At 40.3% G+C, this 27,285-nt stretch overlaps 1 long non-coding RNA gene across 8 annotated transcripts in view; it reads right to left on the bottom strand.

Moving 5' to 3' along the window:
• Positions 1 to 27,285, bottom strand: part of LOC103098898 (uncharacterized) — a 98,052-nt gene that overhangs the window by 45,725 nt on the left and 25,042 nt on the right. For 3 of the 8 annotated variants that reach the window (XR_008915448.1, XR_008915447.1, XR_008915449.1), the window contains exon 4: positions 4,457 to 4,558. The exons of 2 other annotated variants lie outside the window; for them this stretch is intronic. This is a non-coding gene — a long non-coding RNA (uncharacterized LOC103098898). Of the gene's footprint in view, positions 1 to 331; positions 4,559 to 9,831; positions 10,562 to 15,812; positions 16,060 to 19,591; positions 24,274 to 27,285 lie in introns of those variants that run through there. 3 more of the 8 variants (XR_008915450.1, XR_008915446.1, XR_008915451.1) reach the window with 3 other exon arrangements.

Below are 27,285 nucleotides of genomic sequence, written 5' to 3'. Positions count from 1 at the left end.
AGTCCTGGGAGTCAGGGGGACAGCCTGGAGAAGATTTGAGCACCCTCCTTAAAACAGAGGTTCCAGGAGGAGCAAGCCCATCAGAAAGAGAGGCTCAGAGAAGGCTGACAGTATTTCCAGGCTCCGAAGAAATTCAGGAGTGGCAGAGTGAGTTTCCAGGGAAAGGAAAGTCCTAAAGAAAATCAGAAGCTTCATCTCTGAAGGGATTAAGAAATTCATCTACATAAACAGTACCTCTTTTCCCCATTCTGAAGAAACGAGGGTCTTGGTGGAGGGGGGGGGGGGATCAATTACTTCAGGGGGGACCTTAAGGGCCAAGGGGGGATGAGAGGCAGGAGGACACTCCCTAGGGTCATTCTGGAAAGATCAAGTGACTCTTGTTCTATTAGGCGAGGGGAATGTTACCCCAAATCTGTGTTTTATCCTATAATGACATTTTCCTTGTTCACGATTCCTATAAATGTTACTTTGAAATGTCTTCTGGTTAGAGAGAGATCTGAGGGCAGGAGAGGATTGCAGTCTGGACATCTCTCTCCAGATGGAAGGATGCTTGAATTTAGAATAATGTTAAGTTAAGAGATAAACTGCTCCCTAAAATGCAAGGCTTTTAGCATTGATATTTTTTCTTCAGTAAAGTGTCATGGAAGGAGAATGAGCAGGATGTGGCAACTGACTGGATATGGGAAGGGAGAGAGATGGAAAAACTGATGAACCGCTGGGAATGGATGAATGGTAGAGCCCTCCACAGAAATAGGGAAGTTAAGAAAAGAGGTGGGGGTGGGAGTGGGGCAGATAATGAGTTCTGTTTTGGACACTGGAGCTCTGAACAGAGACTAGGGCTGGATATGCAGATCTGGAAGTCTGTGAGTCCAATTAAGGTTTTGTAAGGATCAAATGAGGTAATGTGTAAAGTGCTTCGCACACAATAAAGCCCTCTATAAACGTGAGTTATCATCATTATTTTTCTCTAGGAGTTTTGTAATGAAAGAAAGGAAAGACATAATATGATAGTTTGAGGGCACAGTAGTGCCAAATTAAAGGGTTTTTTTCTGTTTGTTTTGTTTTGCTTTAATGAGGGAGATTTGGCCATGTTTGCAGACAGCAAAGAAAGAGCCAGAGAAAATCTAAGAGGTTCAGGATAGAGCTCTAGAAAATAACTCACAACAGGGGATGCCCTGGGCAATGATCCCTCAAAGGAGACTGAGAAGGAATGGCTGTACAGGTTGGAGAACTAGATAAGTGTGAAGAAAACCCAGGGTGGAGAGAATATCTAACAAGGAAAGATAGCTTATAGCGTCAGATACTGCAGAGAAGTCAAGAATTATGAGGACTAGGGGGCAGCTGGGTATCTCAGTGGATTGAGAACCAAGCCTAGAGATAGGAGGTCCTAGGTTCAAATCTGGCCTCAGACCCTTCCCAGCTGTGTGACCCTGGGCAAGTCACTTAACCCCCATTGCCTACCCCTTACCACTCTTCTGCCTTGGAACCAATAAATAGTATTGATTCCAAGAAGGTAAGAGTTTAAAGTAATAATAATAAGAAGAAGAAGAATGGGGACCATGGCCATGGCCAAAGGGCTTTGACAATTAAGTGCTCACCCCCAAATCTGGAAAAAAATTATTTTAGTTGAGTAATAGAGTCAGAAACCAGACTGCAAAGGGGAATAAGAAAGAGGAAAATGCAGGCAATGAGTATAGATAGCTTTTTCTAAGTGTGACTTGCAGAAGAGAAGACCCATGTTCAAATCCTGCCCCAGACACTAACTAGCTGTGTGACACCGGGTAAATCCTTAAATTTCTCTCAGCCTCAGTTTCTTCATCTATAAAATGGCGATGATAATAATACTAATGCTTGCCTGGCAAAGTTTTTGTGATGATCAAATGAGATAACATGCAATGTGCTTTGCATACTTTAAAGCCAGCTATCACCATTATTATTATTTTCTAGGAGTTTTGCTATGAAAAAGAGAAATGCATAAGATGATAGTTTGAGGGAACAGTGGTGACAAATTAAAAACTTTTGTTTCTCTTGTTTTTTTTAAATGAAGGATAATTTGGGCATGTTTGTAGACAGCAGAGAAAGAGTCAATAGATAGAAATTGAAAATTAGAGATCAGATCTGATTATGGGAGCAAGCTGTCAGAAGAGACTGTAAGAGATGAGATCAAGGACAGAACCAGCCTAAATTTGGAGAAAGGCTACTTATACATTAGAAATTGTAGCAGAGGAGGAGAATAGGAAATAATGTCAAGGCTCTTAGAGATCTAGAATAGTGAATGAGAGGGAGCTCCAGGAAATGACCTCTATTTTCTTGGCAAATTAGAAGCTCTGTTGTAGTTACACAGCTAAAGACTGGAAAATGCTTCCAGTGCCTTTGAATTTTAGTACCCTGCGGCAAACCCCTCATCTTCCTACCCTAATTATGGCTTTATATACCAATAAATTCTAAGTTGATCATCCCTCAGACCACTCTGAGGCTGTGTTAAACAGACGGTATTTTTATTTTTGTTTTTATTTTAATTGTCGATGATCAAAAGACATCAACATGAGTCCAATGGGAAAAAAAAAATCTTGCCAACTATCCTAGTTCCTCCTCCTCAGGGTTTATAAAATGATAAATCAAAAAAAATTCTCTTTTTTGTATTTGTACAGATTGCTGATTTAGACCACGTAGTGTAAAGATTAAAATTTAGGAGAGACTGAGGCAACTGAAATTAGTTTCTCTCTGCAAGGAGTATTATATTTTTTAGACGTTTATTAAAGGTTAAAGATTAAAGAAAATACTAAATAAGAAAAAACACACGCCTAGGCCAGAGGCCTAGACAAGACCTCACCTACATTATGGAAAGAGCCACGTCTGTCCCAAAACGGAAGTCCAAAAAAGAGAGAGAGCCACAAAAGCCTTTGCAATCAGTTTAAATCCCTTCTCGATCGCATCTTGGGAAAGTGGAGCAAGGGCTTGTGGGGATTGAAGTCCAGAGTTCGAGTCTATTTTTACAGTAGGGAACTCCCAAGGTGGAAATTCTCTCCACCAGGGCAGACTGGCTTTCACAGGATTTTTCTTAGGATCCTGAAGGAGGGACTTTCTCATAGTTATAAGCAAGGCAAAACGAGAAGAACTCTGATCTTCCTGACTCCAATCTTGTCCCTTAGTTTATGTTGCCTCTCAAAATAATGAGTAATAATAATAGCTAATATTAAGGCTTACCTTTGCAAACTTTACATATATTATTTCATTTGAAATCAAGAGAATATTAGGGGGGCAGCTGGGTGGCTCAGTGGATTGAGAGCCAGGCCTAGAGATGGGAGGGCCTGGGTCAAGTCTGGCCTCAGACACTTCCCAGCTGTGTGACCCTGGGCAAGTCACTTATCCCCCATTGCTCTTTTGCCTTGAAACCAATACACAATATTGACTCTGGGAAGGAAGGTAAAGGTTAAAAAAAAGAGAGAGGAAGAAAATATTAGGATCATAGTGTTGATCTTTTAGTATGAATTCATGAAATACTGGTCAAAAAGGAGAAATATGAGTGAGTACTACTTGCAATATCATGTTTATCAGCAATATGGCTGATTTTCTATATGTCTAGTGTATATTATATGTGCATTACATATGTACGGGATATATGCATGTATGCATACATATATATATATATATATATATATATATATATAAATACAAAACGTGCTTATCAAATTTGTAACACAAATCTGGGAGTGAAAGTTATTATAATGGATGATAGAATCAAAATGTGACAATATCAGGGGCAACCAGGTAGCTCAGTGCATGAAGAGCCAGACCTAGAGATAGGAGGTTCTGTGTTCAAATCTAGCCTCAGACACTTCCCAGCTATGTAGCCCTGGGCAAGTCCCTTAACCCCCATTGCCTAACCCGTACCACTCTTCTGCCTTGGAACCAGTACAAAATTGATTCTAAGATGGAAGATTAGGGTTTTTTTAAAAAGTAACAATATTATAACCTGCTAGAATGACAAATTGAAAAGAACAAAAGCAAATTTCACTGAGATAGAGATGAACTCTTACCATAAGTTCACTTTAGGTAGAAAAAATATAGAATAGGAGAATCTTAGCTTAACAATAATCTATATATAAAGAAGTATAAAGAAGATGATTAGCAGAACTGGAACACAAGCTAAACATCCAGAGACCAGGAACTCCCTCCCCCTGCATTTTCACTGGCATGTGCAATGTACCATTCATTTTTGCTTAACTGTTTTTTTCTTTGTTAGCAGAAGTTCAGTGCTGGAGCTGGGGGTAGAAATTACTCCCATTAAAACAATGATGCAAATAAATCTTTTTTATTTAAAAAAGAAGAAGAATGAACTGAGTTCTGGAAAGTTCTCATAGAGGGAGATACACATGGGGGGGATATTGTCCAGGGAACAGTATTTTGATTTGGAAAGTGAATGCAACAATGGGGTAGACTGACACATACTCACTCAGTAGTCATGGCAAGACCAGTTTACGTTTCTGGAATTGCTAAGAGCTTCCTCCCACTTTCCGGTCTCAGGGAATGGGGCTGGCATCTGGAGAGAAGATGGCTGGGGGGAGGAAAGGAAAGCTTGACTGAGACCAGCTAGAATGGAGTGGGCCATGTCCGGTGCTCACCAATCAGTACCCCATGGTCCCAGGGCAGGAGTTCATCTGGGATCAGTAGTCCAGCATGGTAAGATGATCAGGATGGGAAACCAATCTGAGGCTCTTACCTTCCCAATTCCAACCTGGTCAGTTCAGCCTCAGGATGAAATTCACTTTTTTTTTTAATTGGAAAATGTTATTTAAATAATTAATTTAGAATGTTTTCCCATGGTTACAAGATTTGTGTTCTTTCCCACCCCTCCCCTATCCCCCTCCCTTAGCCTATGCACAATTCCACTGGGTTTTACATGTGTCATTGATCAAGACCTATTTCCATATTATTGATATTTGAACTAGGGTGATTTTTTAAAAATTTTATTTAATTAGTCAATTTAGAACATTATTCCTTGGTTACAAGAATCATGTTTTTTCCCTCCCCTCTCCCATTCCCTTCCATAGCCAACACACAATTCCTCTGGGTTTTACATGTGTCATTGATCAAGACCCTTTTCCATATCATTAATATTTGCACTGGGGTGATCATTTAGAGTCTACATCCCCAATCATATCCCCATGGACCCATGTGATCAAGCAATTTTTTTTCTTCTGTGTTTCTACTCCCACAGTTTTTCCTCTCAATGTGAATAGTGGTTTTTCTCATAGATTCCTCTGAGTTGTTCAGGATCACTGCATTGCTGCTAGTACAAAAGTCCATTACGTTCGATTATACCACAGTGTATCAATCTCTGTATACAATGTTCTCCTGGTTCTGCTCCTCTCACTCTGCATCACTTCCTGGAGGTTCTTCCAGTTCACGTGGAATTCCTCCAGTTCATTATTCCTTTGAGCACAATAGTATTCCATCACCAACATATACCACAATTTGTTCAGCCATTCCCCAATTGATGGGCATCCCCTCATTTTCCAATTTTTTGCCACTACAAAGAGTACAGGTATGAATATTCTTGTACAAATCTATGAAATTCACTCTCTTGTTAAATGAATTCTATCTTGTCTGTTCTCTCCTCCCTGACACAAAATTCCATCATTTAAATATAATCTATACTAATACATCATTTAAAAACCAATGTTATATTGATCCTAGGTGGCTTCAATCATAGACACCATGGTCTCTGGGGAAAAACAGTAACTAATTTCTGGCAACCCAATGGTTGCCTAGTGGATATAGGTGGGCTGTAAAATTTTTCCAGTGTAGGTAAGATGGAACCTGAGAGATATCAGCAGGACCATATATGTTTGGAAAAGGATGTGGGTCTATCATGTATCAAAAAAAATTTGAAAACTAGATGATGTACAACCCCTAGAGCCAGGAAGTCCTGAGTTCAAATCTAACCTCAGAAGCACACTAGCTATGTAACCCTGGACAAGTCACTTAACCATTGTTCTCCTCAATTTCATCTGTAAAACAGAGAACATGATACCACTTACCCCAGGGTTAGGAGATCAAACGAGATAATAATTGTAAAGTGCTTAACAAGATGCATTCTGTAATAATAAACATTCTATAAATGTAAGCTATTATTATTATTTGGAAGAGAAGGCAAGATAGCTGACAACTTCCTAGTTCTTCCTGATGTGTGTGTTCTGGGGGGAGGGGATTGGAGATTTGCTTCTTATAATTAATCTGTCAGCTTCTACTAAGCTCCCTATTTATACTGCATTTTCAAGTTTATAGAGCGGCGGAGTCAGGACTAGAGATAGGAGGCCTTGGGTTCAAATTTGGATTCAGACACTTCTTAGCTATGCAGCAAGTCATCTAACCCCCATTGCCTAGCCCTTACTGCTCTTCTGCCTTGGAACCAATTAGATTTGATTCTAAAATGGAAGATAAGGGTTTCCCCCCCTTTTTTTCTTTTATTTGTTTAGTTTTTAAGATAAAGGGTATTAACTTGGAAATAACACAGAACTACCAAAGTAGTCAGAAAATGCCATTGTTTAATCAGGATGGGGATAAATCCAATATTTGGCCCTTTACTCAGAATCTGGTGCCACTACTTTTACAGGGTTTACACCCTGGACTCTGGGGATGTTATCCCTGGGAGTACCACCAGGCTAGATGACAACTCCAAGGAGCCATTAAAGTTGGGGAGCTTAAATACCTTTCTAGGTGAATCATGGGGGTTAAGGATGAGAGGGACAGTTGATTGACTCTACAATGGTAATAAAGGCTAATGAGGACTCTCAGACAGGAATAACTGTGAGGGCTGATGCTTTACAAAGGACACAAAAGGGAAAGATTCAGCCAAAGGCTGGACCACCAGAGAGAGGACTTTGGCCAGAGGGGAGAGACCATTGGGACAAAAGAGATACTTAACATCTGATGGGATTAGCCATTCCCACCCAAATTTACCAAAGGTATTGTTAGTCTGAGAGGCAGTGAAGTAGGACTTTCTCTCAGGGAGGAACTCTCTTGTGACAAGGCCAAACCTGGGGCTTTCACCTTTATGTTAAGTAAACTGGGGACCACTAAATCTTTCTAGGCTACAAGTTTGGGAGCTTCTAGATTCCATGTTGATAAGAGTTTTTAAAAAAATCAAATTTATAGAGCATATATATTTTATCTCAATTGATCAGCACTGTGAAGTGAGGTAGATATTTAAATATTCAAATGGATCTATGATCTCACAGATGTAGGAATTTTTTCCCATCTTACATATCATTGTTACCCATCCACACCTGCCATTCTCATTCATGCCCCCATAAGTTAAAGACCCAGGCAGTAAGTAGTACAAATATCATTCCCATTTTACATAAGGGGAAAGTGAGATGCAGAGGTTAAGGGAATTGCCCACCTAGCTACTAAGTTTGAGAACTTGAATTTGAAGTCCTTTATGACTCCATATGGAAATAAAAATGACTCCAGTCCACCCTCAATCAGATTTTTAGGGGATTCTTCTGCAAGTCCTCTTTATTTGCCAAGAGACAATTATTCCAAAATGAATGGTAGACTAAGAAGACCTACTTCATCCTTGTTCTCAAGGGAAGTCCTGGTCTGAAGATAGCCTTTAGAGATTTGTAGAACCCCCCAAGGAAGCTTGGACTCTAGAACAGTAATGGAATGCCAGGCCCCGCCCCTGCCCCAACCCCCAGACCAAGTGCTGTGCCCCTCCCCCACACCAAGTGCCAGGTGCACCCTGTCCCACCTTTATCCCACACAGGGGACTGAAGAAGCACTCCCATTAGGCTACTGGGCAGAGGGGTAGGTGAAGGGAGGAATGTCCTCTGTGAGTGTAGAGAGGGGGAGGGGAGTGACCTAAGAGCTCTGCTCCCTTCCAGCTCTGCCACCAGTGCACCACCCACCATTGGCTGCTGGGCAGAGGGGTGGAGGATGGGAAAAATGTCATCAGACACTGTGGAGAAGGGAGGGGAACAACTCCGCCCAAGTCCCTCTGCCTTTCCAGTAACAAAGGTGGGGGGAACTGTGTGCCCACAGAAAATACTCTGAGTGCCATTTTTTCACCTATGCCATAGGTTCACCATCAATGCTCTAGAGTCTTGGGGGTGGAGGTGGGAGTGTTTGCTGAGCCAGTGATGTGTTGGTAAATATTTAATAATTGTTCTCTAGGGGAAAAAATGGGGGGCATAATATACTTTAAATTTAATTCCCATTAATAACATTTTCTCCTCACTTTCCTAAGTCTAGATAATCAACAAAACAATAAATCGAGTTTTAACTTGAAGGGTTTGCTGATTTCTAAGGTATAAATGCTCACACTGAAAACTTAACAAACGGCTTTTATAGTCTTAAAGTTCAGGCACAGACCCCAGCCCAGCTCAGGGTGTTTTCAATCACTTGAGATGGACTTATGACCAGCTGAAATTCTCAAGGATCTTCCAAACCAGATATGTATCTCCATGGCTAGCCATGGGAGGGTTTACCCCTCCAAGGTCAGATTACCCATCCACACCCTTCTTCTAGATGGTCATGGGTTATTCTTATCCATTTTTCTGTTGTTCAGAGAACAATGAGGCACAGAACAGGGGAAAATTCATAAAGCCAGGGTTAGCTTGGGGTTTGGGAATGAGAGATGGTTTCAGTGTTTCTCTGCCTTTTTACTCACAAAGTTGTTTTATTTGGTTTAAAAGCCGCAAAAAAGCTCAACCCTTCAACCTCTGCTTCTAGGCTTGAGTTCATAATGACAGGTAGGCACCCAGACCAACCTGGGTAATAAACATCCATTTCACCTCATTACTTTTATTTTAAAATCCAGTGACCTCACCAGTACATCTGGAGAACTCACATAGAAACATGATTTCACAGCAGTGCCTTGTTTTTATGCTTTAGCCACATAAGAGAAAGCTGAAAAATCATATACTAAATTATAAAAATATTTTTTGACTAGCAGAATTAATAAAAATGTTGATGTCACTCTGACTAGAATCCAAACTTTTTAACAACTGAAAAGATTTTTTCAAAGCAGTGATGATATTAAAGGTCACACTCCCTGCAAATGAAGGAATGGCAGGGAGCTTTAGTCCCTTAGGCTCCTTCCATGGCTGGTCCCTGGACCTCCATCTGCCCACAGCAAAAAGACAGGCTGAAAAAATAGCAATGTGAGAAGTCTTCACTAACAGACAAAGCAAAAGAATGCTTTATGAAGAAGGAGTGTGATTCTGGACCCAGAAGATGCTCTAAAAAGAGATGCAATAAAGAAACACAAGCTCCAGGACATGCTGGGAAAGACATGAGAGAATAGCGACAGTTGGATTTCAGATTCTGGGGGTGGGGGGCAGCCAAAAACGACCCAGGGCCCTTAGAAAGGGCAAACCTGCTCTCCACAGCAACTGGAAGACTTAGTTCAATTGATGAGAAGCTTTTGTCAGTGCAACAGCTGGGAAAGGGCTAAAGCTGGCAACTGTGAGCCTGAGTATGAGGCCCCAGTCATTCAGCTGTTGTCAGCTAAGGAAAGAGGGCCCCTCATGGGTGTTAGCAGAAACTACCCAGGACCGCAACCAAACCTCCAGTTCCCTTTCCAATAGCAAACTCTTTGGGGACCTTATAGAGGATTTTTATAGGAGAACCAAGGTTCTGGGGGCAGCTGGGTGACTCAGTAGATTGAGAGTCAGGTCTAATGACAGGAAATCCTGGGTTCAAATCTGCTCTGACACTTCCTGTGTGACCCTGGGCAAGTCACTTAACCCCAATTATCTAGCCCTTACCCCTCCTCTGCCTTGGACCATTTAACTTCAGAAAAACACAGAACTACTAAAATAGTCGGAGGAACCAAATCTTTAATCAGGAAAGGGATAGGTCCAATAATTGGAGGTCATCACAGAGCCTGGAGCCACAAACTATCAGGGTCTACACCCTGGGGCTCCAGGAAGTATCCCTGGGAGAATGCACCCAGATAGATGATTTCTCCCAAGAACAATAGAATCTGGGGAACTTATATACCATTTGGGGAACTGAGAACAGGGAAGTATGGTTGACTGGCATTACCAGGGCTACAGGGGTGTATGGGGTGTTCAGGGAGGGGTAATATCTCTGGTATGGAGGGCTTGTCGTGCCCTCCTAGGGCAGCTCTCCAGCCTCTGACCCCCACCTGACACCCAGCTCTCACTTGTGGCTCCCAGTAGCTGCTAGCATGTGGCCACACCCCGGGCAACAGCTTCGACAGGCCGGCTAAACCTTGTGAGGGTAGCCATCGGGTCATCGACCCCTGGTGAACTAGGGCTTTGCTCACCCAGCATGTGAAGACTGCTTCGGCTGAACAGACGGAAGAAACCAATAAGAAGGTTCAACAGCTGAGAGGGCGACGCAGGGAAGCCCAGTGGAGTGCTTAGGGTGTGTTGGAGCACAAAGGACAACATGGCCATCCAATGCAGCTGAGGAAGTCTCCAGGTGTAACGATTTTTCGTGCCACTGGACCCAGGCTTCCAACGCCGAGAGAGTGGGTCTGTCTCTGTGCATCGACTTTTCCACTTAAATCTTCACGCACTAGTATCTTTGTGCACAAAAATACACAAAGACAATCCTCATCCTCGGTTACCGAGAGACTACTACTACTACCAGGGCTACAAGGAAAGGAGAAGTCCAAGATTGGATTATCAGGGAGAGGCTGATGCTTTACAATGGACACAAAAGGGAAAGATCCAGCCAAGGGCTGGGCTACCTGGGAGAGGACTTTGATACCACCAACAGGGGAGAAACTGCTAAGACAAAAAGATATTTAACATTTGATTTAAGTCTACCTTAGGGTCTATTGTTCAGTCTGAAACTAGTGAGTCTGAGGCCTCCCTAGGGTGAATTCTCATGTGACGGGGGGCAAACTTGGGGTCTCCGGATTTCAAGCTGACAGAACAAATAGGCAGTATTGATTCTAAGATGAAAGGTAAGGCTTAAAAAAAATGCCTCTATTCTAACTATAATCATTCAGTCATATCCAATTCTTCATGACTCCATGGACCAGAGCATGTTCATGGGATTTCCTTAGCAAAGATCCTTGAGTGATTTGCCATTTCCCTCTCTAGTGGATTAAGGCAAATAAAGGTTAGCTGACTTGCCCAGGGACATACAGCTAATAAATGCCTCAGGCTGGATTTGAATTTGGGTCAAGCTCTATCCACTGAGCCATCTACCAGCTTCATTTCCTTAACTTACTCTCCCTTTTATTCCGAGAACTTCTCCCTTTTACCCCTCTTATTTTCCTTTTTTTTTTTTAAACCCTTACCTTCTGTGTATTGGTTCCAAGGCAGAAAAGCAGTAAAGGCTAGGCAGTGGGGGTTAAGTGACTTGCCCAGGGTCACACAGCTGGGAAGTGTCCCAGATCATATTTGAACCCAGGACCTCCCTTCTCTAGTCCAGACTCTCAATCCACTGAGCCACCCAGCTGCCCCCTCCTATTTCCATTTGGAAGGAAAATGCATTTCTATACCTGTTTGTGTGAATGTCCTCCACTCTTTCACCAGATATGCAAATTTGTAGATTCAAGTATTACCCTCTCCATACACCCTTTTCTCCTTTTTTATATAGATTTCTAATTGTACATTCTGATTATGTGAGATAATTTCCCATCCTTCCTCTCCCTTTCATCCCCATTTCAGTATTCCTCTTCCTCATCCTTTCCATTTTTCTTTTAAAATCATCAAAAGTCATAGCAGAACCACTTCTAATTGGCCTACTTCCAAGATCCCTAACAATAATAGAGTTCTGAGGATGCACCTATATCATCTCACCATATTAGAACGTAACCATTTATCCTTGCTTAGAACCTTATGATTGTTCACTCATGTTTACTTTTTATGTTTGTCTTGATCCCTGTGTTCCTGTACAACAGAAGATTCAAACATAGAAGATTCCAAAGTTTCAATGCAACTCTAATCTGGTGGTGCCTAGAAGTCTTTGATTTCATTAAAGATCCTATTTTCCCCTGTAGGATTATATTCAGTTTTTCTGGGTAAGTTATTCTTGGCTGTAAGCCTATATCTTTTGCCTTCTGGAATATCATATTCCAAGCTTATTCCAAGCTCTCTGCTCCTTTAGAGTGGAGGCTGCTAAACTGTATAAGATCCTATGACCTATTTGAATTCTTTTTTCTGGCTACTTTTGGTATTTTTTTCTTTGACTTAGAAACTCTGGATTTTGGTTATAACATTCCTGGAAGTTTTCACTATGGGGTTTCTTGTAGGAAATAGGCTTTCTATTTTTCTTTTGCCATTCAGTTTGTAGAGATCTGGGCCATTTTCTTATATGGTTTCTTGAAATATGCTGTTCAGGCTCTTTTCTTTTTGATCATGGCTTTCAGGAAATCAAATGATTCTTAAATTCTCTCTCCTCAATCAGTTTTTTAGGCCATTTATTTTTATTACGGGATAACTTACATTATTTTCTCTTCCCACCCATTGTTTTATTTATTTTTTTTAATATTTATTATCTCATGGAGTCATTAGTATCCATTCTAATTTTCTGGAGTTTATTGCTTAGTCAGGTTTTGCGTATTTTGTGCCAAATTGGAATTCTCTTTCCAATTGCTCTCTTTTCTTTTAGAATTAATTTTCCTCTAGCAGTCTCATTTCATTTATAAAATATTTTAAACTCTTTTTAAAAGCTCTTACTTCATCTCTTCCAGGAATTCTAGTTAACCTTAAGGCTAAGGAAGGGAGTTTTGTTTTGTGACATTGCTTGTAGATATTTTAGAGTCATTCTCTCCTTCTGGGTTTGTGTCTTGAGCATCACTGCCACCAAAATAGTTTTTATGGTGGAATTCTTTTTTTGTTTGTTCGTTCATTCAGCTTTCTCCTTGACTTTGGACTATACATTAGGGCCTGGCTCTGTAAACTTTGTTTTTTTTAAACCCTTACCTTCCATCTTAGTATTGGTTCCAAAAGAGAAGAGTGGTATAGACTAGGCGATGGGGGTTAAATGACTTGCCCAAGGACATAGAGGTAAAAAGTGTGTATGTCCATATTTGAACCCAGGACCTTCTGTCTCTAGGCCTGGTCTCAATCCACTGAGCCACCCAACTGCCCTGCTCTATGAACTTTTAAAAGGGAATGTCTAGATTGGTCCTATTGCTTCCTTGGGATATGGATTATTATATTATTTCAGGATTTCATTCAGCTCAGGCTGAATGAAGACTTGCAAACTTTTGTCATTCTCAAATAAACTCCAAACCAAGTCAGTTGATTTCCGTCCTCAGTTCTGAGCTCTGCAAGTTTCAGCTTGCAGATTCAGTTAAGTAACATTATTTTGCACTTGCTTAGTTGGAGTTTCAAGAGACTGTTACTGGATCAAGGCACTATCAATTAGCTCAAAAACACTGCTGGTTTAGAATGAGAGAACTCCCCTTTGGTCTGGGATTCCTGCCTTAGTTATGCAGGCCTCAGACTGGGCTGTTCTGGGACTGAGATCCTGCTTGGCTCCCTACCTCTGAGCCACACAGATGCTGATTGCTCCTCTGTCAGTCAGTCCCCAGCCTAAGGCCTGAAACCATTCTTCACTTGCTGGACCATCCCTTAGGCACAGGTCTCTTCCTTCCATGCTGTTTCCATGATTGGGGAGTGAACAATGGAGCTGCCAGTTTGTACCTATTCCTGCATCTGTGCTGTATTAGGGGCCTCTTCTTATTTGGTGAACAGCTTCCCCCTGCTCTCTGGTCATTTCTGGCAAGTCCTATTCTCCGGTATTGATAGATTTGTCTCCTGAAGCTGACTTTGGCTGGAAGAATGTTGTTGTTCAATCATATTAGTCCTGTCTGACTTTTCGTGACCCTATTTGGCATTTTCTTTTTTTTTAATTTAAATTAATTGGGGGCAGCTGGGTGGCTCAGTGGATTGAGAGCTAGGCCTAGAGATGGGAGGTCCTAGGTTCAAATCTGGCCTCAGAGACTTCTCAGCTGTGTGACCCTGGGCAAGTCACTTGACCCCCATTGCCTAGCCCTTACCACTCTTCTGCCTTGGAGCCAATACATAGTACTGACTCCAAGACAGAAGGTAAGGGTTTAAAAAATTAAATTAAATTAATTTTAAAAAATAAATTTAAATTAAATTCATCAATTTAGAACATTATTCCCTGATTACAAGAATCATATTCTTTCCCTCCCTCCCCTCACCCCACCCTTCCCATAGCTGATGTGCAATTTCACTGGGTATTACATGTATCCTTGATCAGAACCTATTTTCATGTTGATGTTTGCACTAGATTGATCATTTAGAGTCTATATTCCCAATCATATCCCTTCAACCCATGTGATCAAGCAGTTGTTTTTCTTCTGTGTTTCTACTCCCACAGTTCTTTCTCTGGATGTGAATGTTCTCTGGATGTTCTTTCTCATAAATCCCTCAGAATTGTCCTGGGTCATTGCTTTGCTGCTAATAGAGAAGTCCATTATGTACCACAGTGTATCAGTCTCTGTGTACAATGTTCTCCTGGTTCTGCTCCTCTCACTCTGCATCACTTCCTGGAGGTTGTTCCAGTCTCCATGGAATTCCTCCAGTTCATTATTCCTTTGAGCACAATAGTATTCCATCACCAACATATAACACAATTTGTTTAGTCATTCCCCAATTGAAGGGCATCCCCTCATTTTCCAATTTTTTCATTTGGTGTTTTCTTGATAAAGATACTAGAGTAGTTACCATTTCCTTCTCCAGTTCATTTTACAGATAAGGAAACTGAGGCCAACAGGGTTAAGTGACTTGCTCAGGGTCACACAGCTGGTATTTAGCTAAGGCTGGATTTGAACTCAGAAAAATGAATCTTCTGGACTTATCTATTTTTTTTTTCTTGGACTAACTACTGATCAAGAGTAGGTCTAGTATATTTTCTAGATGTTTGGAGTTGGGGGAGGTGGGGAGCATGGGAAGTTTACTGTACTTTCCTGCTTTTTACTCTATCATCTTGGCTCTGCCCCCAATCCTGTTGTTTCTTAGCACAGGCTGAGACCCACAGAGGACTGAACATAAATAAAACATTTTAAAAATGTGTGTTCGGTTGTTGTGAGAAAGCCATGGTAATTTTTGTGAGAAGATAAGCGACAACCTTGAGAAAGAAATGAGAAGTAAATATGGTGGCAGGAAGGTCTCAGAGGATTCAGAAGCACAGTCTCTTATAATACGTCCTTGAAGGCTCCAAATGGACATGCCAATAAAGGGAATCAAGCAGATGGCTGGGAAAGGTGAGAGAGACAGCTTGAAGGATATGGTTAGGCAGTACACATGCTCAGAGGTAGGTGTTTGGTTCCATCAGAGCAAAAGGAAATAAGAGGTGCTGATCATTAAATAAGTAGTGCAGAAATAGTATTCTCCTGGAACAAAGCTCTAATTACAATTACAATTATTATTATTATTATTATTATTATTATTATATCATTAGATTCAGGCCTCAAAACAACTATGGCCATCCATGGTCTCTGAGGTCTCCTCTCGAAACAAATATTCCATCTAGTTCGTAAAGGCTGAATAATTAGAATGAATCCATTTAAAAAACTATGTTTTCTTTCTTTCTTTTTTTTTAAACCTTTATCTTCCATCTTAGAATCAGTATACTGTGGGTGGTAAGGGCTAGGCAATGGGGGTTTAGTGATTTGCCCAGGGTCATATAGCTACGAAATGTCTAAGGCCAGATTGGAACCCAGGACCTCCTTACTCTAGACCTGGCTCTCAATCCACTGAGCTCCCTAGTTGCCCCCAATACTGTTTTCTTGATGTTTTTTTCTTGACATCACAATAATTTCTGGAAAAACAAAACATACTGACCCAAATGAAGCTTTCCTTACAATGCTTCCTGTAGCCTCCTGTTGTCTATGCTTCTCTCTCACCTCGGTGCCTCAGATGTTCTGTGCCTACCTTTTAGGTTTTTCTCTTGAAAGTTGTTTCACTTTGTTTCCTTACTGGTTCTTTCACTCCTATATTTGTTTTGTGGCATTATTTTAAGATTGGTTGGAGAGGATTCTCATTGTGACTTTCAGCTTCTCTGCTTGGCTCTGTCATCTTCTCAAGTCCCCTTATGACAATGAAAAGCAAATTTTAAATCTGACATGGGGACTACATTATTGTACAGTGATTCAAACTAACCTTATTTGTCTATTTTGGGGAGGAGAGGAGTGAGGACCTGAACTATAATTCCATTTTTATAGAGTGAGGCAATTCCTTTAATCAGTGACCACTGGTACCTGCTCTACAACTTAAAATGTTAGAGTTTTGTTAGGTCCTGAGAGCTGAAGTGATTTGGCTTAGGCCAAACAGCCAGGAGATATTAGAGGTGAGAATTAAGCCCAGGAACTTAGATCCAAAGCTGGAGGGCACCTCAGAGACCACCTAGTCTAACCCCCTCATATAAAGAGATAATTGGCCCAAGGTCAAAGTGGTAGCATGTGTTAGAGGTGGGATTTGAACACAGAGTCTCTGACTCTGGCTCTGCCCTTTCCACTGTAGAGGTCATCCATCCATATCCCACTGCCTCTTGCCATCTCTTAATTTCACACCACGACCTCCTTGGACCAAGACAATTTAATATGATGTTTAATGTGCATTTGAAAGGGTATTATACTCTGCCTATACAATGTGGTGTGCCTCATAACAAGGGTTCCAGAACCCATGGCCAGTTTGAGATTTTGGGCCATCCTGGCCAAAGCTCCTTTCGTTTTTAAAGAACACTTTTATATGTCAATACAGTATTTAATAATCATTTTCTGAGATTTTGTGAGCCATGTTCTCTCCTTGTCTTCCACTCTTCTCCCCTCCCCAAGATGGCAGATAATAGGATCTAGGTTGGACATATGCTATCATACAATAAATATTTCCACATTTATCATGTTGTGAAAGAAGCCACATGGATTACACTAGAGAAAAACTCGTGGAGGAAATGAATTGCAGAATGACTTGCTTCTATCTGCATTCAGACCCCTTCTGTTCCTTCTATGGTCTATGGTGATGGATAGATTTTTTTTTTCATTACTAGTCCTTCTAGGCTACTTTCAATTGTCTTCTTCCATTCAATAAGCATTTACTAATTCATTACCTCCAATGGGCCAGGCAGTCTGCACTAGAGGTATAAAGACAAAACTGAAACAGTTCCTGCCCTCAAGAAGCTTACGTTTTGCGGGATGAGAGGGAATGACACACATAGATAAATCTCTTGATGTATTTTTTGGTCCACACCTGATTTCAGAGAAAACACTGCTACCGGTCCTGATTGGCAACTATTCTGCAATTTATAGTCTTAGCGAGCTGCCTAAGGAACTGAGAAGTGGCATGTGCAGGGTCATACAATCAGTATAGATCAAAGGGAGGACTTGAACTCTTTCTGAGTGTGAGTTCAGCTAACTATTGTGTTGTGCTGCCATGCAAACACAAATTCTATGCAAAATAAATACAGATGAATTTTTCAGGGTAAGGAGAGTACCAATAACTGAAGGAATCAGGAAAGGCCTCTTGGAGGCAATAGAAATTAAAATGAACTGTAAATGGAGCTTAGGACTCTGGTGGGGGGGAGAGAGGGACAGTAGTAAGGACAGAAGTCCCTCTAGGGAGGGGGATGACAACCTGTGCTGACAGCACAAAATCCCACTATGCTGGGGAATAGAAAAGAGGTAAGTTTGGCTACCATGAAGGATGTGTAAGAGGCATCATATATAACTGGTGCAGTCAGAGCCAAACGGAGGAATTTTTAGTTTTTTTCTGGTTGTATTCTTGCTCATTCCTGTTTTGGATCAAACTATAATGGTAATTTTTGCAAAGTTGAGAGAGGTAGAAAAAAAACCAGGGAAAGACAAAGTAATATTCTGAAGTGGCTTTGAGAGAGCTGCTGCTCCTGTCTCATGTAGTCATTCATTCAACAAATATTTCCTGAATGGCAACTCTGTGCCAGGCACTGTGCCAGCACTGCAGGGGAAGAAGCACGCTTGTCCTAGTCATGCCCACCTCTTCTGGCTTGCCCCTCTCTGCCCAGGCTGGAGCCCAAGGTCAGCCATGGCAATGATGCTGTGATTCACAGCCTAGAATCTCTCCTCACCTTGGCCTTTCCCAGCCCCACTATAACCTCTACTATCTATTTTCTCTATTCCTGCTGCCCAGTGGCCTGGCTGGGTTAGGAAAACTCAGTGAACTGTGTTAATTAGGTCTACCACAAATTCATGACATCCACCAACAGCTGGGGTCAGCTGGTCCCTCCCAGGCTGCTCAGCAATTCTGTTATTCGTAGCTTGTTCACTCCCTATCATATTTCCCACAGCAGCTGTTCCAAACCTTTTTCGTTCTTCTCAGGCCCTAACTGGGGCCCCCTCTCCTCTTTCCCTCCCTTCCCCCTTTCCAGAAGATGATCTCATCTCCTACTATTAAGAAAATCCAGGTCAGGCTCAACCTTCCTCTTCTCTACCTTCAAATTTTTCTCTATCTTCACCTATCCTTTCCCCTGTTCTTCATTCATTCAACATGCAGTTAATAAATGCCTACCACTGGCCTTAGTTTCCTTATCTGCAAAATTAAAGGGCTGAACAAGATAGGTCTGAGATCCTTTCTAGATCATCCCTTTGGTGATTTCTATGTACTAGGCACTGTGGACACAAGACAAAAACAAGAGTTTCTGCCTGTAAGCACTGACATTCTATTTGGGAGGAACCACAAGCACATAGATAAGTAAATACAAAATATGGGCAAAATATTCTATGAGGATTACTACCTGTGTGATCTTGGATAAATCATTTAACTTCCCTGGGCTTTTATTTCCTCATCTATGAAACAAGGGGGCTAAAGCAGATAATCTCTGAGGTCCTGTCTGTCTCTAAATCTATGATCATATCCCCAAAAGCCTATCATCTAAAATGAAGGACATAATATTTTAAAAATAAAATGAAGGACATAAATGAGAATTAAAGTTAAATAAGCTAAAATCATAAAACAAATGTTTCCCATGGTTCTAGCCTCAGCCTTCTTTTTTTCCTTTTTCTAAATTCTCTCTTTCCTTGGTAATCTAATCAACTCAAATAACTTCAGTTATCAATTGTTCTAGGTGGACAACTCTAAAATCTACATCTCTGTGCTGGACCTTCCTCCTCAGTAATGGTTTAACAACTGCAATTTGATGCTCCTCTATCTCTCCCTGGGTGTTTTGCTACTATCTCAAACTCAACATGTCCAAAATCAAACTAATAATTTCCCCCACACACCTCTCCTAAGAGTTCTTCTACCTGACTTCCATATTTCTCTTAAGTCATCAAGATGGAAATCTCAGCATTATCTTTCATTCCTCCTTCTTCCCTTCCCTAAAGGTAGGCTGAGGGAATAGTTTGAGAGATCAAGGAGGGTTTAAAACACAGGAAGTCCCAACTACAATGAAGGGTGGCTTCCAGAGGCAGTGATGGGGTGAGAGAAGTAGCAGGTCTTCTTCTGATCAGGGAATAGACTTTCAGGGTTTGAGATATTGGAGGGGGCCTAGTCTCAGGTAATAGTAAGGTCTGAAGTTTGCCCATATAGGTGAGGGATTGAGGTGGGTTAGAGACAGAGGTAGTTTGACAAAGAAATTGAGTCCTAGAAAATCTAGTCAGTCAAGAAGCTTTATTTACCATCTATTATGTAAAAAGACATAGTATTGGGCACTGGAAATACAAAGAAAAAATAAAAAATAGTCCCCGCCCAAAAGGAAGTCAGATTCTACTCAGAGGGCCCCATATCTAAAGAGAAAATAATTTAAGGAAAATGGATCTTCAAGCACTAACAATTAAGAGGATAAGGCAAAGCTTCCAGTATATGAGACAAACTGAGCCTTGAAGGAAATGAGGGAATCTAAGTGATGCTGGTGCAGCTAGATGGCAAAGTGGATAGAATGCTAGGCCTGGAATAAGGAAGACCTGAGTTCAAATATAACCTCAGATACTTTCTAGGTGTGAGACCCTGGGCAAGTCACAACCCAGTCTGCTTCAGTTTCCTCATCTACAAAATGATCTGGAGCAGGAAATGGTAATCTACTCTGGTATCCTTGTCAAGAAAACCCCAAATGATGTCATGAAGGGTTGGACACAATTAAAAACTACTGAATAAGGAGAGGAAGGAATACACATTTGGTCCAGGGTCCTGCCAATCCAAAAACTGGGAGATGGGGGGAAAAACATTGAATTTTAGGAATAACAAATAGCAGTTTGGAGGGAAAATATAGTGTGTTGTGGGGAATAAAATAAGTCTGAAACACAGAGCCAGATTGTGATTGGATTTAAAGAAACAAAGCTGGAGAGTTTCTATTTTATCCTAGAGGAAACTGGGAACAATTAAAGTTTCTAGAGCAAGAGAATGACATAATCATATTTGTGCTTGAGGAAGAATACTTTGAGACCTGCTTGAATAACTGATTTGAAAGAGGAGGGACTGAAAATTGGGAGTCCAATTTGGAGACTATGGCACTAGTCCAGGGGAGATGTAATAAGGGCCTTAACTAAGGTTATGGCTCCACTAGAGTGGAGATAAGTAGGTGAATTCAAGAGATGTGGAGGTGGTGGAGTTAGCAAGATATGGCAATTGACTATGAGGGAGAGAGAAAGAAGAGGGAGGCATAACCGAGGTGAAAAAACTAGTTGGCCAGAAAGATGATGGTGCCCACAGCATAAATAGGGGCATTTGGAGAAAAATTTGATTCAGAGGTTCCCCTTGGTTTTTTCCCTCAGATTTTTTTTTTATTTAAACACTAAATAAAACAAGTATTTCCATATAGAACAATACAACAAAAAATGAGATTTATAAATGAACCACAAACCTGTATTACATAAAAATTGCTTTTTCTTCTAAGCATATAATAAATTTGACATGACACTTTCAAAGCTCTCCTGCTCATCTCTTTCTTTTTGGATTACTTGTTTGCTTTTGTTCATTTTAAATAATATTTCAATGATTTTTTTCTTTCTTTTCTTTTACTCCAAGTGAAAAAAAAAAGGAAACAAAAACTCTTTTAAAACAATGTTTTGTGCAAAATAAACATATGTAGTCAAGTAAAATAAATCCACAAATCGGCCACCTCTGAATATGGCTTCATTTGCATGTTAAGACAATCACCCCTCTGTCAGAAGGTGATTGTATGTTTCACTGTTTGTCTTCTATAATCAAAAGATCAGATTTAGTCCTGGAAGGGACAGACCTCAGATGCCATCTATTGCATATGAGGAAACTGAGGCCCTAAGAAGTTAAGGGATTTATCTACATGTACCAGATAGTAAATGGAAGAGCCAAGACTTCAATCAAGGTCCTCTGGCTCCAAATCCAGAGTTCTTTCTGCAGCCCCATGTTCTCTCCAGGTGTTCAGAGAGCAATATTATAAAAGTCAAAACATCAAAAACAAGCCAGACTTCCCAAATTGATGAATAGTTAAGCAAACTCTTGTTAATGAGATGGAATACTCTATAGTAATTAAAATTGACCCACATGAGACCCAGAGATTCCTCTGCTTAGGAATATATGCAAAGAAGACATTAATAAAGAGAAAAGTCTCATATAAACCAAAATATAGATGGCAGCATTTTTAGGGTAGCAATAAACTGGAAACAGTGTTGATGCCCATCAACTGGGAAATGGCTAAAAAAAAATTATGATTTATGAATATAATGGACAGGGACAGTTAAGTGGCTCAGTGGATTGAGAGCCAGACCTAGAGAGAGGAAGTCCTGGATTCATATTTGACCTCAGACACTTCCCAGTTGTGTGACCCTGAGCAAGTCATTTAACTCCCATTGCCTAGAAGAAAGGTGTTTTTTTCAATACAATAGAATATTACTGTGCTATAAAAACAACATATATGATATATGAAGAGAAGCACATAAAGACTTAAATGAACTGATGCAAAGTGAAGTAAGTGGGGCCAAAGAAACAATATATAAAATGACTATGTAGTAGAGACTGGTGCATTCACAGAGGACATCAGCATGCTCTATTAATACAAATTCCCTATATGGGAGAGGCTGAGGACCTGCTTCCAGGAGGTGTGATGTCCTGTTATGGAAGTACTTTGGAGAAATTTGAGCATACACAGCTATAAGTGCTTCTAGTCTGCTACCCAAGCGGTTATGAATAGCCTGCAGAACTGACTGTGTGGCCAAAGTGGGAGTGCTCACAAAACCTTCAACCATTCATTCTGTTTAATTGTTCAATTTCTGGGGGTCACTTCAATTCCTTTGCTCATGGTATCTGGTGAGAAATAAAGGCTAATAGTTCTTTTTTATTCTGGGTGAAGGAACTGGAGACTCAGCATACATTGATGCTCCAAGGAGTAAGGATAATACTCAGGAATAACCTCTGGAACCTAGATAATTGTTTTCTAAGACAAGGATTCATCCAAAAGGATGCTTAATCTGGATTTGAGCTCGATGGGATTGATGTTACTTAAAACAACAATAGCATCTATTTTTAATGACATTTTTTTAAAAATCACATTTCCCCCCAATATAGCGATACCCCAATTCTTGTCCATTTAGACACTGTTTGGAATAAAGATTTTTTTTCTTTTTTAATTTTTTATTGTTGTGCAAGGGACTGATTTTATATAGAAACTTAGCTAAGTGTTTTGAGCCTTTTCCCTTGAGAAACTGAGGAAGGAGAAAATATGGAGAAAATATGCTCCAATGTGTTAAGGGAAATATTTGTTTTTGTTGTGTCTTTGAAGTAAATATTTCTTTGTAAAAACTAATTGATGATAAATGGTATTAGTCACTGATTCCTAACAGTGTAGGGAACACAGCTGATGGCATTATAGAAGAGATACCAAAATCTCTAAAAGATCCCTGAGGGATAGATGTAACTAACCTCGTTCTGGAAAAGAGGGCCAGAAAAGAGGGCACTATAGCAATGTAAATGCAAAGAAAAACAATCAAAAAAGAATGTTGCAAAATTATAAAGAACAAGCATGGTCTCTCAAAGAAGAAAAAAAACAACCTCCCCTACTCCTTTGCTGAAATAAGGGTCTATTTGTAGGAAACATTTCCTATGTGCCAGATTTTTTTTTTAACTTTTAAGGTTCCTTCCAACTTTATTTTTTTAATTGAGTGTATTAATTTTGTTAATTAATTTAGGATATTTTTCCATGATTACATGATTCATATTCTTTTCCTCCCTTCTTCCCACCCACCTCTGGTAGCCAATGAGCAATTCCACTAGGTTTTACATGTGTCATTGATCAAGACCTATTTCCATATTATTAATATTTGCATTAGGATGATCACTTAGAGCCTACATCCCCAATCATATCCCCATCAACCCATGTGATCAAGCTGTTGTTTTTCTTCTGTGTTTCTACTCCCACAGTTCTTTCTCTAGATGTGGAGTGTGTTCTTTCTCATAAGTCCCCTAGAATTGTCCTGGGTCATTGAATTGCTGCTAGTAGAGAAGTCCATTACATTCGATTGTGCCACAGTATATCAGTCTCTGTGTACAATGTTCTCCTGGTTCTGCTCTTTTCACTCTGCATCAATTCCTGGAGGTTTTCCATCACCAACATATACCACAATTTCTTCAGCCATTCCCCAACTGAAAGGCATCCCCTCATTTTCCAATTTTTTGCCACCACAGTGTGTGTGTGCTGGATTTTTTTGATGCACATATAGATTAGTTTTACAGATTTTTTTTCCTTTTCCTTCTTCCTTAAAAACAAAACAAAACAAAACAGGGGGCACCTAGGTGACTCAGTAGATTGAGAACCAAGCCTAGAGATGGGAGGTCCTAGGTTCAAATATGGCCTCAGACACTTCCCATCTGTGTGACCCTGGGCAAGTCACTTGACCCCCATTGCCTAGCCCTTACCAGTCTTCTGCCTTGGAGCCAATACATAGTATTGATTCCAAGATGGAAGGTAAGGGTTTTTTTTAAAAATGAATAAATAAAACAAAAATAAAAAACAAAAACAAACTTCTCCATTATATAGAATGACTTTCTGGAAGAAGAAAGACAAATCTAAGGGGAGAAATAGAGGCAATGTAAAAATAAAAGTTATCAATAAATTTATAAATAATCCATCATATAAATATATTTTAAAAGATACCGAGAAATTATATGTTAAATTTTTAAAAAGCAGAACACAAGTATAAAAACCAGTTCTGTGATGAGGATAGAAATATTACTGGCCTGTGAATCCATATATATTTCAAGAAAAAGAGGAAATCCTACCTCAATTTAGAACCTTCAAATCAAAGTCCAATAGCCACATTTCCTTCTTCTCCAAGTTTCCCTTTTAAGGAACAATAGAATTCTGAGAAGGCAGAAGTTAGAAAGGAGAAAAGCAAAGGGAAATAAATCTGACTTTGCAGATTCCATCACATCAGAACAAAAATCACTAAAAAAAAATGAGGGTCTTGCTCGGATTGCTTGAGATCTGTTCAGTATGTCTCAGGAAATCTAGAAATAATCATACCTTCCTAGGATCAGAGAGAGGATGAGGATTTTGCATGGGGCTCTCTGTGTCCAGCAGTCATAAGAAAACAGCATCTGAGTTGGAAGTTAGGACACATAGATAGATTGAATTCATAGCTCTGATTGATCCCAACATACTGCATTAAGAGGAACATGCAACTCAACCTTTCTAAGGTAATTCCTCTTTTGATGAGGAAACAGCCCCAGTCCTTTCACTGTCTCCAAAAAGACAATTCCTCATTCTTTTGAGAATATAGCTTCACATTTATCCCTTAAAGCCAGTTCAAGTTCCATCTTCTCCATGAAGCTTTCTATGAGAACAGTCCACATGGTACTTATCAACAGGACCACATATTTTAGAAATCTATAAATATTCCCAAACATCCAAATCCATCAAAGTATTGCCACACTGGGAGGGGAGATACTCTAAGTAGCATGTGTGACTAATGTATTTAAATCTTAAGGCACAAACTTGAAGTGTAATTTTTCTAATTTCTAAATAGGAGCCTGATTCAGTGCCTAATGGAGGTGTTAGTACTGAGCAAGGCTCCCAGACTCTTTAGTTTGATCCCTATCAGTGTGATAGGGCCTTTGTTCTTCCCTCTCTGATCCCATGTTTTGATGAGATTAGGAAACAGTACCAATATTATTTCTTCTCTACTATAGCTGATATAAAAGGCCTTGAAAATATTTCAGGAGGTGTTAGGTGGTTTGTGATAGGTAGGCAGTTCTTGGCTCCTATGTCAAATATCTGTTATACCAAACTAGAAACAAATTTGTATCCTTACTTTCTCTATGTCACTTGCTATGTGTCTCAATCTAATTTTCTCTCCTCTTGTGATCTCCTTTTTAAAATTTCCCCTTCAAGAAACCATTCTTGTCATTTTCCAGACAGTATCACATCTCCCCAAGGTGATCCCCATTTCCCCTTTTTCCAATCCTCTTTCCTCATTTCCATACCTTAATGATGTAGGGGTGGATAATCCATGCAAATAGAACTTATAAATGAGAAAAAAGATGCAGTGAATGCTTTTCTTTTTCTCTTCGCGGTACCCTCCCCCACAATAAATATCTATATCCCACATCAATTTTTCCCTTCCTCTTGGTGAACATTCCTGCCTGTCCCATCCTCTGGCAGGTCCTTCTCCTAGCTCTACTAATTAGTCAAGGGACCTTAGGAATCATAGGAGAGTTGGAGAAAACCTTAAAGGTCATCAAAGTCTAGACTCCTCACTTTACAGGTGAAGGAAACTCTAAGGGACTTAAGTGACTTGATAGAATTTTAACTCCAATCTTCTTCACACAAAATTTAGCATGCTATTCATAACACCAAATAAGCTTTTTCTCAGTTTCCCCATTTGAAAAATGAGATTATCTGCTCTACCTACTTTAAAGGGTTGTTATGAGGATTAAATGAAGTAAATATGTGAAAGCACTAAACAAATGTAACATATAAGTTATGTTCATTCCTATCCTTCTAGATTGTAGCTAAAACTAGATAGAAAAGGAAAACTAATTGCCTCAGTTCAAGAGTCTCTAATAAAAGAATTTTAAATCTTATTTGTGTCATTTAATGTGTTTGCAGTCAGATGAAGCCAATACTCTTTGTAAGATCGTTTTTAAAAGCATAGAATACAAAGAATCACAAAAGAAACACTTTTAAGTCCACCAACCCTAGGTTAAGAAACTCCACTATTAATATGAATCTCGTGTTGATTATTTTATTGACCAAATTTCTTGTCTTTTGAAGTTGCTTCTGTATTCTAGTTATGCTCACTTCACTCTTCGCCAAAATGCACAAATCTTCCTATAATTTATGGGTATACTATGGAAATGAGTTTAAGAGGATGAAGTGGGCATGTTGTTCAATAGAGAATAGGGTTCACAGATTCATAGAGTTAGCATTAAAATGGAACTTGAGGTCATCTAATCCAACTCCTCATTTTCCTGAAAGTAAACTGAAGTCCAGAGAGGAAAATGCCTGTTACAGTGTCATGGGGTAACAGGAAGTAGCTGGCATGTAAAAATTTAGTTCTAAGGCTCTAGATTCAGGGCTGCACTAAAGCTAAGTGGTACATTCAATAAGAGGGCAGAGGCTGGGAAGACTCAGTCCAAATGTGAATCGGAGGGATACAAGCTGTGAGACACTGTGACAAGTCCTTTAACCTGTTGGCCCATGTTTCTACCTCTGTAAAATGAAGATAATAATAGCACCTACTTCCCAAGGTTATTGTGAGGATAAATGAGATAATACATGTGTAAAATGCTTTGCAAACCTTACAGCACTATATAAACGCTAGCTAGCAAGATATGGGAATCATCTGCATGGAGATAACCGAATCCTTGGGAGTTGAGATCAGGAAAACCTTCCCACCACCCAAGCTGATCCTAAAATGAAGCTACAAAGTCAGAATGCACGAATTGGTTATGGATGAGATTTTTGGAACCCGAGGTCTTGGAGCTGAAAGGGGCCTATATATATATATATATATATATATGTGTGTGTGTGTGTATGTCTGGACAGTGACCTGCTCCATCTCACACAGCTAGCTGAGGAGCAAATGGGACTTCCGCCTCTAACTCCAGATTCTGAACACAATTCTCAACACCTGGCTGTCTGGGTGCCCCCCCAGGCAGGTGGCAGGAGCAACTCTCGAGGTGTCCTCTCGGGCGCATATGGTTCTTTGGTGGCTGCGGCCCAGCTCAGGCAAGGGCTGGAGTGGCGGCCCGCAGCGCTCCTGCACTACCCCGCCCTTCCGCCCCCTCCTCCCCGCTCCCTCGCCCCACACTGCAGTCCTCGCTTTTTTTTTTCCCTTGCTCTTGTCCTCAGCTGAACCCAAGGACCACCCTC

The sequence above is a fragment of the Monodelphis domestica genome, chromosome 1 (genome assembly GCF_027887165.1).
Source record: "Monodelphis domestica isolate mMonDom1 chromosome 1, mMonDom1.pri, whole genome shotgun sequence".
In the NCBI taxonomy this organism is placed as follows: domain Eukaryota; kingdom Metazoa; phylum Chordata; class Mammalia; order Didelphimorphia; family Didelphidae; genus Monodelphis; species Monodelphis domestica.
This window is presented reverse-complemented; position numbering and strand designations above follow the sequence as displayed.